The 16373-nt window shown below is 44.1% G+C and overlaps 1 long non-coding RNA gene across 1 annotated transcript; it reads left to right on the plus strand.

Annotated features, from left to right (window-relative positions):
• The first annotated feature begins 11628 nt into the window (after positions 1-11628).
• LOC142776799 (uncharacterized) lies at positions 11629-12307 on the plus strand. Its single transcript, XR_012887811.1, has 2 exons — positions 11629-11784; positions 11851-12307. It is a non-coding gene; the product is annotated as an uncharacterized LOC142776799 (long non-coding RNA).
• The last annotated feature ends 4066 nt before the right edge of the window (positions 12308-16373 follow it).

Raw genomic sequence — 16373 nt, forward strand, 5'->3', positions numbered from 1 at the left:
CGCACACGCACACACACGCACGCAGCTCACACACATAATACGCACGCACACACACACGTGCGCGCGCGCACACACGCACGCACGAACGCAGCTCACACACACAACACGCACACACACACACACACAGCTACAATAAATCTTTATAGGGAAGCTGAAGCACTTTTCTAAAGAAATGGCTTAGGAGCGTGTAAAGACAGCGTGATCCCTGCTTAATTAGAAAAGCGATGTGAGAGTTCTGAAACGTGAACGCCAATAGCACTTTTTGGTGAAAAAACAGTGGCCGTGGCCGCCGGGCTTCTTGAGACGCAGAGCGAACACGGTGACGTCATTCTCGATATTACGCGTCATCTGCGACAGCAGCACTGCTGAAGTGTGGCCTCTTTGATAAGTTCCGGTAATGGCACGTCATGGGTTAGTCACGGAGGCCGTGGTTGAAGATAAGAAAGAACACTTGCTCCAGACCAGAGCAAACGAAGATGACGTATTTTCCACGCCCACACTTTCAGCACGCTCGTGGGGGCGGAGCAAGAAAAGCTTTTATTTCGCCTGTTCTAAAGCTCCTGCAGCTACAACTGGGAAAACAATTATCACATCGTCAACAATAATGTCTGTCCTTCTTAAACACGAAGTTTGATTCAATCCTAAAATCCCTTCAGCATCCCTTCGACGTTTATAATCTTCGTGTTGCTACGCTGATTTCACGAACGTGTAAAACGGTGCATTTCCAGTTTATGTTTCGAGATAGTTGAGTTTATTTTGACTGCTACTGTGTTGAAAGCTGACGCCCCGCATTCCGAAGCTTGTTCGGAAAGAAAGTGAAATCGTCAGTGACGTCTACGAAGCTGCGCAAAACTACACCACCAAAAAGCGTCCGAACTTGATAAGGGAACCGCTTGCGTTTTTGCCTGTGACAGAGGTGTTTGTCTGCTCTTGCCTCTAACGAAATATATACATACGGTGGCAACGCATGCCTTCGGCAGCGAAACTGGAGCCTTCGCGTGCAGAGGCAGCCAAACCACCGTTCAACGCTCGCATGCAGCACGATTCCCGTGACAGGCAATAACTGAGCTTCGATGTTCGCGGGAAAAAAAAAAAACTGCCTGCGTCCGTGCCCAAGTCTTCGCGAAACAAGCGGGCGGATCAGCTTCTTCCGTGCATGCCTAACCCGCTGGAAAGGCTGTGGTCAATACATCGCGACGGCCCAGGCCCTGCTTTTCTCTCTGCTGTTTGCATCATCAGTCCAGAGAAAAAAAAAGGTAAAACAGATAAATAAAAAATATTTTGATAATCGGCACTGCGGAATCGCAGCCTGTTTTGACGTTCCTGGAACACTGGTGCCGTAAACAGCTGGCGAGGAGCACGTCCTGCTGAGATCCAATACAGCGTCTATGAAATTGCGCTGAGCGGCCGGAATTCCGATCGCCCGAAAAGCATGCGGCCAGCGTCGATGTCTTGGCGAGGCGGACACGCAGGGCGGTGCAATTTGAGGAGTAAGCGAAACGGTACACCTTCCACGTGCTTTTACCCTTGATGGAGAGGCCTGTTTTTTTCTTCTTTTAATTAAAGCAACTGTTTTGATCATCCGGGTACCAAGCAGATGGGCTGACACCTTCAGACGAACTTGACGCGCGAACGTCTAAGTTACTACCACGAATCGGTAGCACATATACGGCAAGGTAACTGCCGGGTTTATTGTGCTAAGCGCGAACGCTGGTATTGAGGCGTTAATTGCGAAAAGTCCATTTCGTTCTTCCTTTTCTTAAACTGTAAAAAATAGTTTGTTCCTGCATATCGTGTACTGTCCTTATCCTATCCCTCTTCCCACTTATGTTTCAATGACGTCATCTCTTAATAATAATAATAATAATAATAATAATAATAATAATAATAATAATAATAATAATAATAATAATAATAATAATAATAATAGGTGTTGGGGTTTAACGTTCCGAAACCACCATAAGATTATGACAGGAGGCAGCCATCACTTAAGGGTACATCGAAGTTCTGTTATATGCTGCTTGCTAGTGCTGCACTTTTTGGCAGGATAGTTAGGGATTGTTCGGCGGGAGATGATCGCAGTCCCATTTTTTTTTCTAATGGCTTTACAGCTAAAATGCTTCTATGACTCCCGAGAGTTCTTGCTGGACTGGTATCCTCTGCTTAATAAATGTACTGTTTCAATGCATATTTATAGCTTTTTCTTTAGCATTTTGTTCTTTTTATTATTTGTTGTAGACCTGTAAGAGTGGCCTTGATTATATTGTTCGTTATGTACCTAAATACATCCAATGAGTTTGCGATAATTATCAATAAGGAAGTAATACGGCTTCGGCGAGGCTCTTTGGTCAAATTCTCCACTGCCATGCAGAGTGCCTGGGTTCCATTAGCGAGTCGGGTAGCTGAGCAATGTTTATTTTTAGCAAGCAAGGCGCTCTTTAAGTGACACCATATCAGTGACGCAAATAACTTGCTTAAATCTTTGGCGTACATCAGCACAAAACAATTTCTTGTTAAAATCGCATTATTGGAAAAGTGCTCGTAATATAACCAAACGTGCTCTCTTCCCGTGGATTTCGACTAATAATCGACAACTGCTTGTCCTGTGATGAGAGGCCGTAGAAAATCTTTTCGCGAACCTCCCATCTCTTTTCCGCCACTGTGGATGTTCTGGCACTTTCATCAGCTCTGGAAAGCTCCAACGTGAGGAGCTCCCCTCGGGTTTACTTGAAACTGGTGTCTACTTTTCGACAAATGTGCATACGTATGTAAGCACGAGTTTTATTACAAACAAACTGTGTTTGGCAGTGCTGGTAATTTCCGTACACTTCCACCCATGTGGCTTCCAGAAAAGTTGGTTTCGACCATAGCTGGTTTTCAACGGCCCAGCCGTGGCCTACATGTGCAAATGATCCTGAAGATGTTCTGTATTAGAAAATGTACTTAGTCTAGTTGGTGGGTCGTGATTAAGTAGGCAAAGCAGTACTTAAAATGAACGAAGACAAGTTAAGGCAATTTATATGTGTGCGAGTACCTTCTGAAAAATGTTTCGTGGTGAGTTTAAAGCCAGTGTCATCTCATCACTTGTTCGCGTTCATTTTCAACGCTATTTCTTCATACTTAACGTCCTGAATTCATGACAGCGAATCATACGCTTGGAAGTTAGTACGTACTTCTACAAGCACCATTGCTTACAACTGCGGTAAACATGACGTGTATGCGATAATAAGTAGCAGCCTTAAGCCCTCCTTCATTGCACTCAGCACACCGTAGAAAGGAGCAGCGCTTACTTCAAACAACCACACTGGATTGCTGGACGATCGTGCCTGTGCTCTACACAGTGGAGTTCATAAGCAACGTGAAGAAAAGAGGATTTCTCCACGAATGCTGCGGAGAGACGTTTGAAGGTGCGAGTATGCTTCGCAAGGGCAGTGGACGGTATTCTTTTGCGTGTTCTGCGAGAAACTGGTTTAAGTGCTACATAGTGAAACATGCTCCATGGAAAGAGTCACTCAGGCGCAGCAATCGCCAACCAGGTAGGCCTGGCTGTGGACACAGGACGAACAGTTGCATGTGTCTGTATGAGCATTTCCGATGAGCATTTCCGAGTTTATGACCATTTCCGATGGAGGTGGAAATGTAGGCCCGTGTGCTCAGATTTGGGTGCACGTTAAAGAACCCCAGGTGGTCGAAATTTCCGGAGCCCTCCATTATGGCCTCTCTCATATTCATATGGTGGTTTTGGGACGTTAAACCCCACATATCAATCATATAATTTATGTAGACTCGATATAGCTCTTGCTAGATACAAAGAACGTTCCATCCAACTGAGTGGGAGAGTTAAACGTCGAAGCAGCTTTCCCTTGAAGCCACCGACTGAAATTGATCAGTAGAGCTGCCGTAATACCAGTCCATCATCAAATGGGAAAAACCTGTTTGAAGATGCACATTCCAGCCTCATTTACTTGCAGATCTCTGTAAATTCAGGTGAGAACACGCGTGGTGCCTTGAGCCTTAGAAACCATCGTCGGCATAAATGGTGAGCAGAGCACGTGCCACCTCGCGTTTACCAACACGCGCGCAACTTCGTCGCTCTGTCTTTGCAGGTACGCCGCCTGTTGCGTCGAGGGGTGCCACGATGCGCACCAGCCAGCTAAGAAGGGACATGACAGAAAAGCTAGGAAACAAGGAATTTTATCTGCGAATAACAAGCGAAATGGCCACTGAATAGAAGCTCACAGCCAGAATGTAGTCGTGGTACCAACCTGAAGTTTTCCTCGCTATACTTCTAATACAACACTTTGATTTTGTAGTATTTGTTGTGCTTTCAAATTATTGTGTAATTTCTGCTTCGAGTTGTTCATTTCTGCATTATATTTTTTCATCCTGTCAATGAATTGTGGTAATTGTTTAACTTCTTTGTTTCTTTCATTTTCTTTTATAATTGTTTGCATTGTACTTTTCTGTCCCTCCTTTTTGGACCCTTACTGGGTCAGGAGTATCTTGTAAATAAATAAATAAATAAATAAATAAATAAATAAATAAATAAATATGGGTTGTGCCGTTACTAACGGAAAACCTGTCGGTGACTCACGTCCGGCACGTAGACAGAAATTTTTTTCGGGAGGGCACCTTCTTGATTAAAGGGAGGCCACCCCCATAAAATGGTCATTTTTTCCTCTTTATGCCATGACGAAAAAAATTTCGGGAGGGGGGGGCGGGCACGGGCCCTGTGTGCCACCCGTTGGCTACGGCCGAGGACACTATAGTGTTGCGGTTTTTTAAACCCGTCTGTAGTATGCAGCTTCCGCCAGTGCGTAAAACACAAGTAAAGCGGGAAATGTACGGGATGCTCACATATTTGCTGGCAAAGGCATTTTTTTCGACTAAAGCAAAACTGCTTTAACTACTCATTTATGGAATGCACCAGCTCCAACAAGTTAGCCTTTCGGCTATTTCGGCATTTTTTTATTTTTCTTGCGTGCTTGCTTATATGAGTAACTTGCACGAAAGCAATTTCGAGTTTATATAGTTGATTTTCTAATAATCATGCGCCTGAGTCTGAGAAAAACAGCAAGCGTGTGAATTACTCTTATAAAGCCAATATTCAGAATGTCTTCTTTCTCAAAGTCTTGCTTACCTCCTTACTCAGTGCATAGAATAATGCAGGAGAGCAGTAAATGCGAGGCCGACTTTTCAAATATTTATGTGAATGCCTTGAAAACTCGAAAGAGCATCTTGAACTTTGTCAGGTCCACTCCGTAAAGTTGGCAAGAGAGTCGCTAAGAGATTTTTCAGTCCTTGCAATCTAATTAGGCTTTTTTTTTCTAGTGGGAGTGAGGTATTCTAGAGGAGTGGTTTACGCTTGTACGATAAGAGTTTACAGCCACAGTGGAAGCTTTCACCTCTCCGAGAACAAAAAAAAAACGGGGGTAAAAGAAGTCTGTGCTTTTCGCGATAATTAGCCGCGTTCCCTGTCCACCTGCCGCATTGCGGGAACGCTGTGCAGCCGAGTCCCTGCTAATGCGCACCGGCCACCGTTAACCGTACAGCACCTCGGTGCGGCTGCTGCTGTTCCCATTGTACTACGAGGCATTATCGCCCAAGGGGCACACGACGTGGTTATATACGCTGTGCCCCGTTAAATACGTGCAGCTCAACCAAGGCAGTGAACCACATACAGTTGTGCCTATTTTCCTGAAACACCAAGTTTCGGAGCGAACAGTTTAATTTTTTATATCTTTAGCGTTTTATATCTATAGCGTTATTGTTCAGTCAGTAATCCGTAGGTTATATAAGGAGTTACGAAGTGCGACAGAGAGCGTTCACTGAAAGCAGAAAACGCGTTCGTATGCATTATGGGGAATCGTGCATTTAAATAGGAACATCTTGAACATAAGGAAATTGTCGATACGTCTTTTTCTTTTTTTAATTGCTTGTTATCGTTTACCTTCATTATTGTTTTAAAAGTGCGTGTAAACGCAGTATCCCAAGTACGCAAGATTTCGAGTTCTCCGCAGAAAATATCTCAAGGTAGGTCGACTGCGAACGAATCCCACGTATAGAAAATACCGATACGAAATAAAGAAGCTGGTAAAACTAGGAAAAAGCCTTGAGCGGCAAGAAGATGCAGTGCACTTGGCATGCCTACAGAGTATCAGCGCCGTGTAAGTGTACTACCTTGCGCTGTGTATGTGTGGCTTTGTACTTTCCGCTATAGTCAGCTTCCCAGAACGGCAAACCAACCAGCCGAATCACTAGTGCGATGTAAAGGAAAACTTTTAAGAACAAATATGGAATTTCTGAAAGCACACCCTCTTGCTCATTTTCAAGTTCTACACGAAGACCTTTTTGACGCACGCCTGCATCAATAATGAAATTTGCATCTGTCATCATCTCCGAACTCTTTAGACGTTGCTGGAAAAATATCAGATTAGTTCTATGAAGAAGCTCCGAGATTGATCAAGGTTTGTGAAAACAACTGCACAACAAAAAATGTGCCCCGGGCTGGTAGCCCGAAACTACTTATTAAGAAAACCTAACATACGTTCCTCGGAAAGCGAGTGTATTTTTATATACCGGGTGTTCAAAATTAAGCTTTATGATTTTTTTAAAATTAGGCGCTCGAAGGCACGTGAGAACCACTTGTGCAAATAAGTTAAGCGGCCAGGGGGACAGAAAGTTAGATGATAATTATCGCTGTCAGCAGCCCAATTAACTAAAATTTAATAATTAACTTTTTACTGGCTGCGGTAAGTTGGCATGTTTATATTGAAAAAATGTAGGCAGTGGTGTTTGTACACAGTTTCAGTTGGAAGATTTTTTCTAGCACGCCTGTGTTCCGAGATATCCGGCTCCAAAGTTTAATTGTCTTTCGCACGATTACGCATGCAAGAGGGTGAGGGTCCGCGCAAAGCTCCTCCCTAAAGTGACGCATCTGTTGCGTGTGGTGTTTAGTGTGTGAAGAGGGTGGAAGCGTAGGCATAGGTGATAGCAATTACCCTTGCCCTCTTCGGCCGGCGAAATCAAAATGTGACAGCGCGGTGCGCCATGAGCCTTACGCATGATCCTGATGAACGCGATAACAGGAGACCATTTTTCGCGACGTTTTTTCGTGACTTTAGATCACACTGAGACATCTTCTTGTGAACGCGTTAGCAGGACCGTCCTGCACTAGGGTGCCTCCGGTTAGAGCACAGCGTCTCTGCATTGAAGGTCTACCAAGGAAATCCACGTGGAGTCCTTTCGAGCTAATATGGCTGCTTCTGGCGTGAGGTATTCTACCAAAGTAAAAGTAGACGTGGTGCTTGCAATGGCTGAAATGAATGGCAACGCTTCGTTAGCAATGGAGCTTTACGCGTCTCGCCACCCACACCGTCCCCTTCCAACAAGGCCCACTTTCACAAACCTGTTTCGACGCTTCTGCACAACAGGCTCTGTCCACCTTCCGAGACGGACCAGGAAGGCAATCGTCGATGAAGACTTTGAAATCGACGTTGTCGCGTGCGTAACCTCGATGCCAGAGCTCAGCATCCGACAGATTGCCGATCAGTGCGGTCGCAGCATCGGAACAGTCACAAATGTTTTAAGAAAGCACAAGTTCCATCCATATCACGTTTACCTTCATCAGGACCTAAATGAGGCGGACTTTGAAAGGCGAGTTGACTTCTGCAATTGGGGCCTCATCAAAACTGATCAAGAAAATGACTTTTTGCACAGAATAATTTGGACTGATGAAGCTCGGTTTTGCCGAAATGGAAGTGTTAATCTTCACAACGCCCATTATTGGGCACAAGAAAACCCACACTGGCTGAGGCAGCACAAGCATCAAGTTCGCTGGAGTGTGAATGTGTGGTGCGGCATACTCGGGGACAGGATCATCGGACCTCACTTTTTTGAGGACAACTTGAACGGAAAGATGTACACAGAAGAAATATTAGGTGTTGTCATTGATGATCTTGTCTGCAGTCTTTCCCTGAATGACCTGCGCCAAGTATGGTTTCAGCACGATGGAGCACCACCACATTTTTCTACCAGGGCGAAGAACTGGTTGGACAGACGTTTTCCACAACAGTGGATTGGGCGCGCAGGAGCGATGTTTTGGCCACCAAGATCACCTGACCTTTCTCCGCTCGACTTTTTCCTTTGGGGCTACGTTAAAGATCGAGTTTACGTAACAGAGCCCAGCGATGTTAATGACATGAAGGACAGGATAACATCTGCCTGTGCGAGTATTCCTGCAGAAGTACTGCGCCGAGTCATCGAGTCGACGCGACAGCGGTTCATGCTTTGCGTTGCTGCCGAAGGCAGGCATTTTGAACACTTTTTGGGGCATTGACGTCTTGAGAGGTGAAGAGTTTCGATGAGATTTGTGCATGACCGAAATATGCTTATGTAGCAGCAGGAAATATGCGTTAGCAAGGATAAAACTGTTTCAGTTATTATTGGTGGAGTTGTTGCTCTTGTTTCAATAAAAGTTACAGTACTCGGACATCAGCAGTCACGCTATTCGCGTAGCCCAGGCAACGACCACGCATGCTTCTCTAGTGATTATTACGCACGCGCACTGGCATCCAGATTCTCCGCTCGCACCATTATCTCGGCATGGTATCTGCCACTATCGTTAGAGGCTCTGCAGTTGCGTGTTACGACACTGGTTGCAAGCGTTCTTCGATTTTTGATTTCGACGGCCGAAGAGGGCAAGGGTAATTGCTATCACCTATGCCTACGCTTCCACCCTCTTCACACACTAAACACCACACGCAACAGATGCGTCACTTTAGGGAGGAGCTTTGCGCGGACCCTCACCCTCTTGCATGCGTAATCGTGCGAAAGACAATTAAACTTTGGAGCCGGATATCTCGGAACACAGGCGTGCTAGAAAAAATCTTCCAACTGAAACTGTGTACAAACACCACTGCCTACATTTTTTCAATATAAACATGCCAACTTACCGCAGCCAGTAAAAAGTTAATTATTAAATTTTAGTTAATTGGGCTGCTGACAGCGATAATTATCATCTAACTTTCTGTCCCCCTGGCCGCTTAACTTATTTGCACAAGTGGTTCTCACGTGCCTTCGAGCGCCTAATTTTAAAAAAATCATAAAGCTTAATTTTGAACACCCGGTATAAAAAATCGCATGGGCTTCCTCTGTCGATTCTTGCCATAGTCGGCTTGATTGCATTTTTTTTTCCTTTCCTTTCTAAAGAACGCCATGTTACCACCATCTATGCTGAGTTGCCATATGTGTAAAAAGTAAAGAAAAAGTGCATTTATGCATGCAATGCAAGGACAAAGGTGCAATCAAGATAGTTTGAAAGATATGAACGCCGGGTCTTGTCTGCAACCCAAGATCCTCTGCGAATGAACTCGCACAAGCAGCTTTCATGGGCTAGCATGACCTGCTGAGTGTCTCCAAACGTGTGCCGGCGTATTCGGAAGCCCGGAGTAAACTGGGAGAAGCCCGCAAGGCCAGCCCATACCTTGCGCTTGAGCGCAGCGTGATTCGACCAGAACGCTCACCTGCGAGGCGGAGGAAGCGTAAACACTGGTGGCTGGGGAACCGAATTACGGCCGTTCCTGGGAAAAGGCAGCGTCGGCAGGCTGTCTGTCATCGGACTGCAGCGCCTGCATGGAGGCAGGAGGCAAAGAAACGCAAAGAATGAAGCATCTACAAGGAGACAACAATGACTGCGGGCTCCCAACCGGGCCGTAACGCCAACATTCCGGGCCACTGCTGTGCGTGCGTGTGCGTTCCCGCACTTAAAGCAGTTGGGCCGTGCCTCTAAGGGAGACAAAGAGAAAGAGTCACGCCATTTTGGGGTGCCTCTCTGAACGGGCGGCAGCGCTGCGCCGGCATCATTCGGCCTTTCACAAGCTGCTGACTTGACTATTCCGAAAACTCTGACGTTTCAGAATTTGGAACCGCCCCGAATCATCTGTCCATCTATAAGTGACACAAATCAATAATGCCATTCATAAGCTTTCCCTTCCTCAGGATGCCATTTCCGATCGGTAAGCTTCTGTCATTCACGGAGCACCCGGTCGGAAACGCACTTGGACCTGTTTTGCCGTTTGGTAGCCGGCTGAAACTCTTGTTCGCCTCTGTGATGGATGCCATGGAGGATGCTTTACCAGTATGCCGTCTAAGCAGGCTGGCCGTTCCGAGATAAGCTCACCTCAATCTATTCCTTACCACCAGGCATTTGTACCCACTGCAAGCAATTTATCCGGCACTGCGTTCTCTTCTATAAAGGTTAATTTTCACGCAAGGATAAATTGTGGTACGAGAAAAAGAATCGCGGTGGGAAAAATAAATACGTTAATGACGTATAGCTGTTTTCAAGTTCTGCCATCAACGTAACTTCTCTCGCATCTAACGAATCACTTTTCATTCGGGTAATCTCAGGCACTCAAAAAAAAGACACTACACCGAATCATGGCACTGTCGCAGCACTAGCATAATTTGCTGATGATTCTGCAAGAGATGTCTCCTATAGCTGCCTCAGTTTAATTAAATCTACAGAGCCAATTTAGGGGGGAAAATGGCGAATACAAAAAGTATCAAACCATGTCATTAGCTGCAGGCACGCTATCGCGTTGAAGTTATGCACACAAAGTTTCATAAGATCCCAACGTTTCCACATAAAATTAAACTAAAAACTTCCGTGTACTATGTAGACGAATGCAGCTGTATTCACAGTCTATTCACAGTTTATTCACAGTCAAGTAAATAATGCGCTTCTACTTTGAGTAGATGTATCTACGTGACGTTTGCTGTACTGATTTGTAAAAAGAAAACTAGATGAGGCAGTAGTTTACCTTGAGTTGGCATCATTGTTTGTAAATACGAAGCTTTCTTGTGATTTTGCGCGCACTAATACACAAAAGTTTGCTTTGTTCCTTTTAAAATCACTAAGAAGGGGCATTAACGCGCCCTTTGGTCAGTACAGATTATAATCATGTTATAATTAAGTCACTTTAGCCACGTGGGACATCTCTTTTTTTTTACTTGAACGTTTATGCGCGTTTGTAATGCCTTCAAAACAATTGAATCTAAAAAGTTAGAAAACTACAAATTAACATGGGGCGAACAAGTTTCAGAAAGCTATTACGATGGTTTAAAAAGTTTCTCAGGCGTTTGGGATTTTTCGTGATGTTTTTCCAAAAGCGTGTGATGTTTCTGAGTCATCAGCAATGAAATTATCACATGTGTCGTTTAATCAGTGCGAACCGAATAAAATACACGCAGTAATTATGCGCCTACAAACGCAATTCACACTTTGTTGCACAAACTTGAGACAGCGATTGTGGCTGATGGTAATTAATAAAGTTCTTAAGTATCGAGAAAAAAAAATCAAGTGTAAAAATTTTCTTCCAAACTGAATTACCCCTCATAACTGCGCTGCACACCAGCGTGGCGCCAGGCATTTTAAACCATTTTGAAGTGGATTGGCTGCTTTCATTCAGAATAGATTATCTGAACCTGGGTTGCCATTGGTGGCTACTTTGTGTTAAATTAGTTACTTTACGACCCCGCCGAAAATTTTATGTTGGCACTAAGGCTACTTTTTGGCTACTTTGAACTTCTAATTTGGGTAGTTTTTCTTATCGTTTGCAGGTAAATTCCAAACAAGCCTAACGACGGCCCTTTGTCTCCAAGGGTTTCCGACGAGTCAACCAATGCATGCCGCACGTCCTTCCACCGGCAGCAGTATCCATGGCTCTATTCGAAGCACCTCAACGCAACGCGCCCGATCATCTTCAGTTCATTAGTGAAAAGGTACACTTAAATTTCATTTGCTTTTAGCTTTGTTATATAGAGAATGTACATTTCTTTATTTCGCAGGAAACACTTCATGAGACACCCCAAGCAGGCACCTCAAGTAACAACAACAGTGTAGAGAGGCTCACAAAAATGTTTGTCATGTTTAATGCTCAAAGCAAGTTTCATGAGCCCTGAGCAGGTAGCAGGTAACCAATCTTTGTCAACTCCACGATCTATTATGTGCTCACAAAGTACTGCAGGCTTTGACAGGTTTAAGAGCATTGAAATATGCATATGTTGATATATTGTTTGCACGGCCCCGCACAATTTTGTCAATCAAATGAATCCAGCATGGCTTCCTTGATGCATTTTATGCGTCATATGCAAGTGCATTTATTTTATATTTGTCATGAAGGGTACACATACCTGTTTGGCATGCCTCCTATATTATCCATGTACGTAACAATTTCGTAAACACCGTGCATTGTGCAACTTGTGAAATGTCGGGATTAGATAAAAAGAAACCAGACAAGCCTTATTTATTTCTTGGTCATTCAGCACGAAACAAGACTTTCTTTACAACACCTATTGTACAGGATGGCCTTACAAGGCCACTATACATTCAACTATGTTATGGACGGCAACCGCACTGCAACTCTGGAAATAGTTGGTGCCTGGCACTTATGAAAAAACTACCAACTTTTTCCACATTACTACGACAATGTTTTTGCAATGTTTGTTGCAGTCGTCATAATTTGGCATACTACATACACTCACACAGTAGCAGCTGTCAGTACATTCCAAACATTTCTGGACAGATTTATTTCCACTAGGGGAATGGAAAAACTATCAAAGGGTAGCAGTTCCGATGTCCTGATGTCAACTGTACTTGGTCGGTGAGATCTTGCAGTGTGTTGACTTCTCTGGAAAGTGCATTGCAAATGAATTTGCCCCATCCCTTCGGCGAAGTGATCAAGTTTCAAAAAGCGAATGATTTCTGCACAAGAAAGTAAAGTTCCTTGAATTTAGGCATCTACCCCGCCATATACAAAATTACCTTGCCACTTGAGCATGAATCCTGAATAACGATATAAGAATCCACTGACAGGTAACCATACACGATACTAGTGCCATAATGCTAAAAAATCAGCGTTGATTACTATCCTGCTTAATGCGAATTCTGAGCGCATTAATTTAGGTGCGTTGATTTGCGTTAAGTCAAGACAAACGATATGAGAGAGTATGCACGAATAGTTGCATACGAAAATTTCCCACAACTCTCTCACTGGGTAACAGACTTTCTTCCAGCCCTTTATCGTAATGAAGGAAGCTTTGCCGTTGGGCAAGTGAGTGGAAATATGTTGCGCTGGGTTGCATCAATGCCTCGTTCCCAAAGAAGAGGCATTTACAAGTGTTTCGCGAGGTCATTCCATCAGTGGGGTGAGTTGCCATGGAGATGAATGGGCTGTTCTCGTGCAGAAGTTGTAAAAAAGTCTTCTTTGTATTTATACCTACGTGAAAGTCTCCCACAACTAACATTCGTGGGCGTCCATGTGCAGTTAATGTGAGGCGCAGGAAGTGCACAGTATCTTTGGTACGCGTGGTAGGCGAGAAGTTCACAGTTACTATCAACAAGCGGTTGTTGTCCAACTTTATGGAACATAGTTCACCAAATTTATCTGGGGCACCAAATATTTCGATGGGTACTGCAGAGATACCCATACACAAGTAGATAGCCACTACGGCTGCTCTGTTGCGGCGTGCCACAACAGTAGTGGTAATCTACAGCTTCACGGGGTTGTTTGGGATCCAGCTATGTTTCAGCAAGGCGAAGTACAGAGTAATGCTCAATAATGGGATCGTTATGTACTTCCTTGGCATGAGTGGGAAGGAAGCCAACATAGAGCACGGATACCAATAAGAAGTATCGTTGCTTAATTGCACCTAGACAATAATTTTCTCACATTCTCACGCCAAATTCGGTGATGTATAGCTGGAATCCTGAAATACACACATCCTAATATGGCTAGTCAATAAAAAAAATAATCAGATTCAATATTTCACATTGCAAACAAACATAAGTTGATCAAAGAAGCGACATTGGGCGAAATTTAGTGCGCTCTAGCGTTCCCAAAAGCTTTCTCGGTGCATTACAGTACATGGTCTCTTGTCATGCACTTTCCAGTATGTTTCCTATAGTTCACTGCCCCTTAACGCTTTTCAGAGCTAGTCTCGTGTAGGTTTTTTGCAGAAATATTTTTGGTAAGCCTCTCCTTGTATCTCGGTGAGCACACAGCGTAATAAAAACAGGAGCAACGTTAGAAATTATACGTATGGCTGCATCCCAGTTTCGATTGTCGTGCGCTGACATATATGGTACAGTAAATACCACGAGGAAGCGAGTACGCTGCCACGGGCTCTATAACGCGAACATGGCTCGGAAAAACGAACGCGGAGAACTGTCTCATTGTGTATTCGTGATTCAAACATTGCACGCGTTCGGTATTAAATGGGTAGAAGATCAAAAAGATAACAATAAAACACTCATCTACATGGTTATCAAGTCGCAGGCCAGTTTGTTTATAAAAATGGTAGTTAAACAAAACAGTGCACAGTGCAATGCATTCGCACTGGCTTTCCAAGCCAAGCTAACTGAACATGCGCGAATATTTGGCAGCATCAACGCAATAATACGTCTACAGCTACAGCTTGTCAACACATTAAATGACAGTCAAGCAAACGAACGGTATAGCACCACTTCTGTACCATCTTACCACTGGACACCCCGACATATTTTACTTACATAAGTGGCACGTAACACGACATACTAGTCTGCACAAACTTGAAGTGGTGGAGTCAGTCGTTTTCCAACGATAAACGTTGTTAAAAAGAAGTCTTAACACGAGGCATTACGGCACTGGCTGGCTATCTCAAAGCAATGAGAGTTAACAAAACAAGAACCACACACCGTTTTGCCATTGAAATGACCTCCGTATATTTGTGTGCACAGAATATCGATGCGAAAGAAATTATAAATACCACTTACCACACGACAATCTGGGATAACGACGGATTCGACAGCGTCCAATCTTTTTGTCCATGTTCGTATCTCCATGGAGGAACGAATGTTCATATCTGAGGCTTTTCGAGAGAACTGCTCATCAGGCAATTTTTTTTGAGCAGCATGTTTACAGTTTTCGCCCGACTTTACTCGACTTCGAACAGTCTGCGTACGAAAAAACAAGACAAAATAAAATTAGCGCGCTGAGGGAGTCATGACATCTTGGTGACGTCACCAAAATGGTCTCGTGAGCCAATCGAATAGGCCTGCATAAGAACCATACCGTCGCCAACAATGAAGCATCCTTCTAACAACCCTAGCACATCGCGGTGCCTTACGTCGAGGGAATGAGCGAGGAACTGGTAAGGATGTTGAGGAAAGAGGGTTTCCGGGTGGCACACAAACCCGCCTCCACACTTGCACGACCTCTTCCGCGGTCAAAAAATCAGCCGCCAAAATGAAGATTTCCTGGGCTTGTTCACGAAGTTCCCTGTACTAACACATACGATATATATCTATATTGGTACCCGAAAACGGTACCACTTGTTTTTTTCTTTTTTATTTATTATCTCGTACAGGAATGTTTTCTTTATATATGAAATGACTAGTTTTACACACACTATGTAACTCTATCTATAACATCTGAATTTCAAAAGCCCTTCCCTCGTACTCGTAAGGGGAATTTTTCTATTGACTGGTTGAGTTTGCTAGTGATATCTCCACTTACTGTAATCTGCTTCGAAAAATTCCAACACAAGCTGTTTTCTTTTTTAATACGGGCCCAGTCTTGCACTTGTCAACAACCCGCGATGGAAGAACGCGAGCACGCTTACATATATATTTTTTATTTTTTGTTAGCCTCTGTGGCTGCCTTAATTTCAAGGACTTCTAAACTCAGCTGAGCAAAGAGGTCGCGAGCAGCGAGGCAGCAACGAAGATAATAAGAGGCGGCGAAAGAACCTCAAGTAGTGGTCACGTCCAAACCGCGCAGTAGGGGTGAAAAGTCGGTTTCAAAGTCAATCAGCTGCCGCAGGAAAACTGGATGCGCTGTCGCTTCGACTTCCTCAGCTGCTTACACACGCTCCAATGGTAGCACGAACAAGCGGGTCCTAGTATAAACAGCCTCCCAACTGCGCAAACCCCATGAAGTACAGCCACCGCTGCAGCATCCGGGCCTTCGCGTTGGGCACGCATAGTGGCGGCTGTGGCTACTGCTTGGTGCCACCTTTTTGGCAACGCCCATTTCTATCCCGAGATATACGGAGCAACCATGCAACAATGCTGTCCTACGACAGAGCGAAAAAGAGCAGGAAAAGAATAGAACTTTTAATTTTCGCTTCATAGCTACTTCTTCCTTTCTTTCTTTCTTTCTTTCTTTCTTTCTTTCTTTCTTTCTTTCTTTCTTTCTTTCTTTCTTTCTTTCTTTCTTTCTTTCTTTCTTTCTTCCTTTCTTTCTTCCTTTCTTTCTTTCTTTCTTTCTCGCTTTCTTTCTTTCTCTCTCATTCTTTATTCCGTTCTTTCGCTTTAATTTTTTCTTTCTTTC

Source organism: Rhipicephalus microplus, chromosome X, assembly GCF_043290135.1.
Source record: "Rhipicephalus microplus isolate Deutch F79 chromosome X, USDA_Rmic, whole genome shotgun sequence".
In the NCBI taxonomy this organism is placed as follows: domain Eukaryota; kingdom Metazoa; phylum Arthropoda; class Arachnida; order Ixodida; family Ixodidae; genus Rhipicephalus; species Rhipicephalus microplus.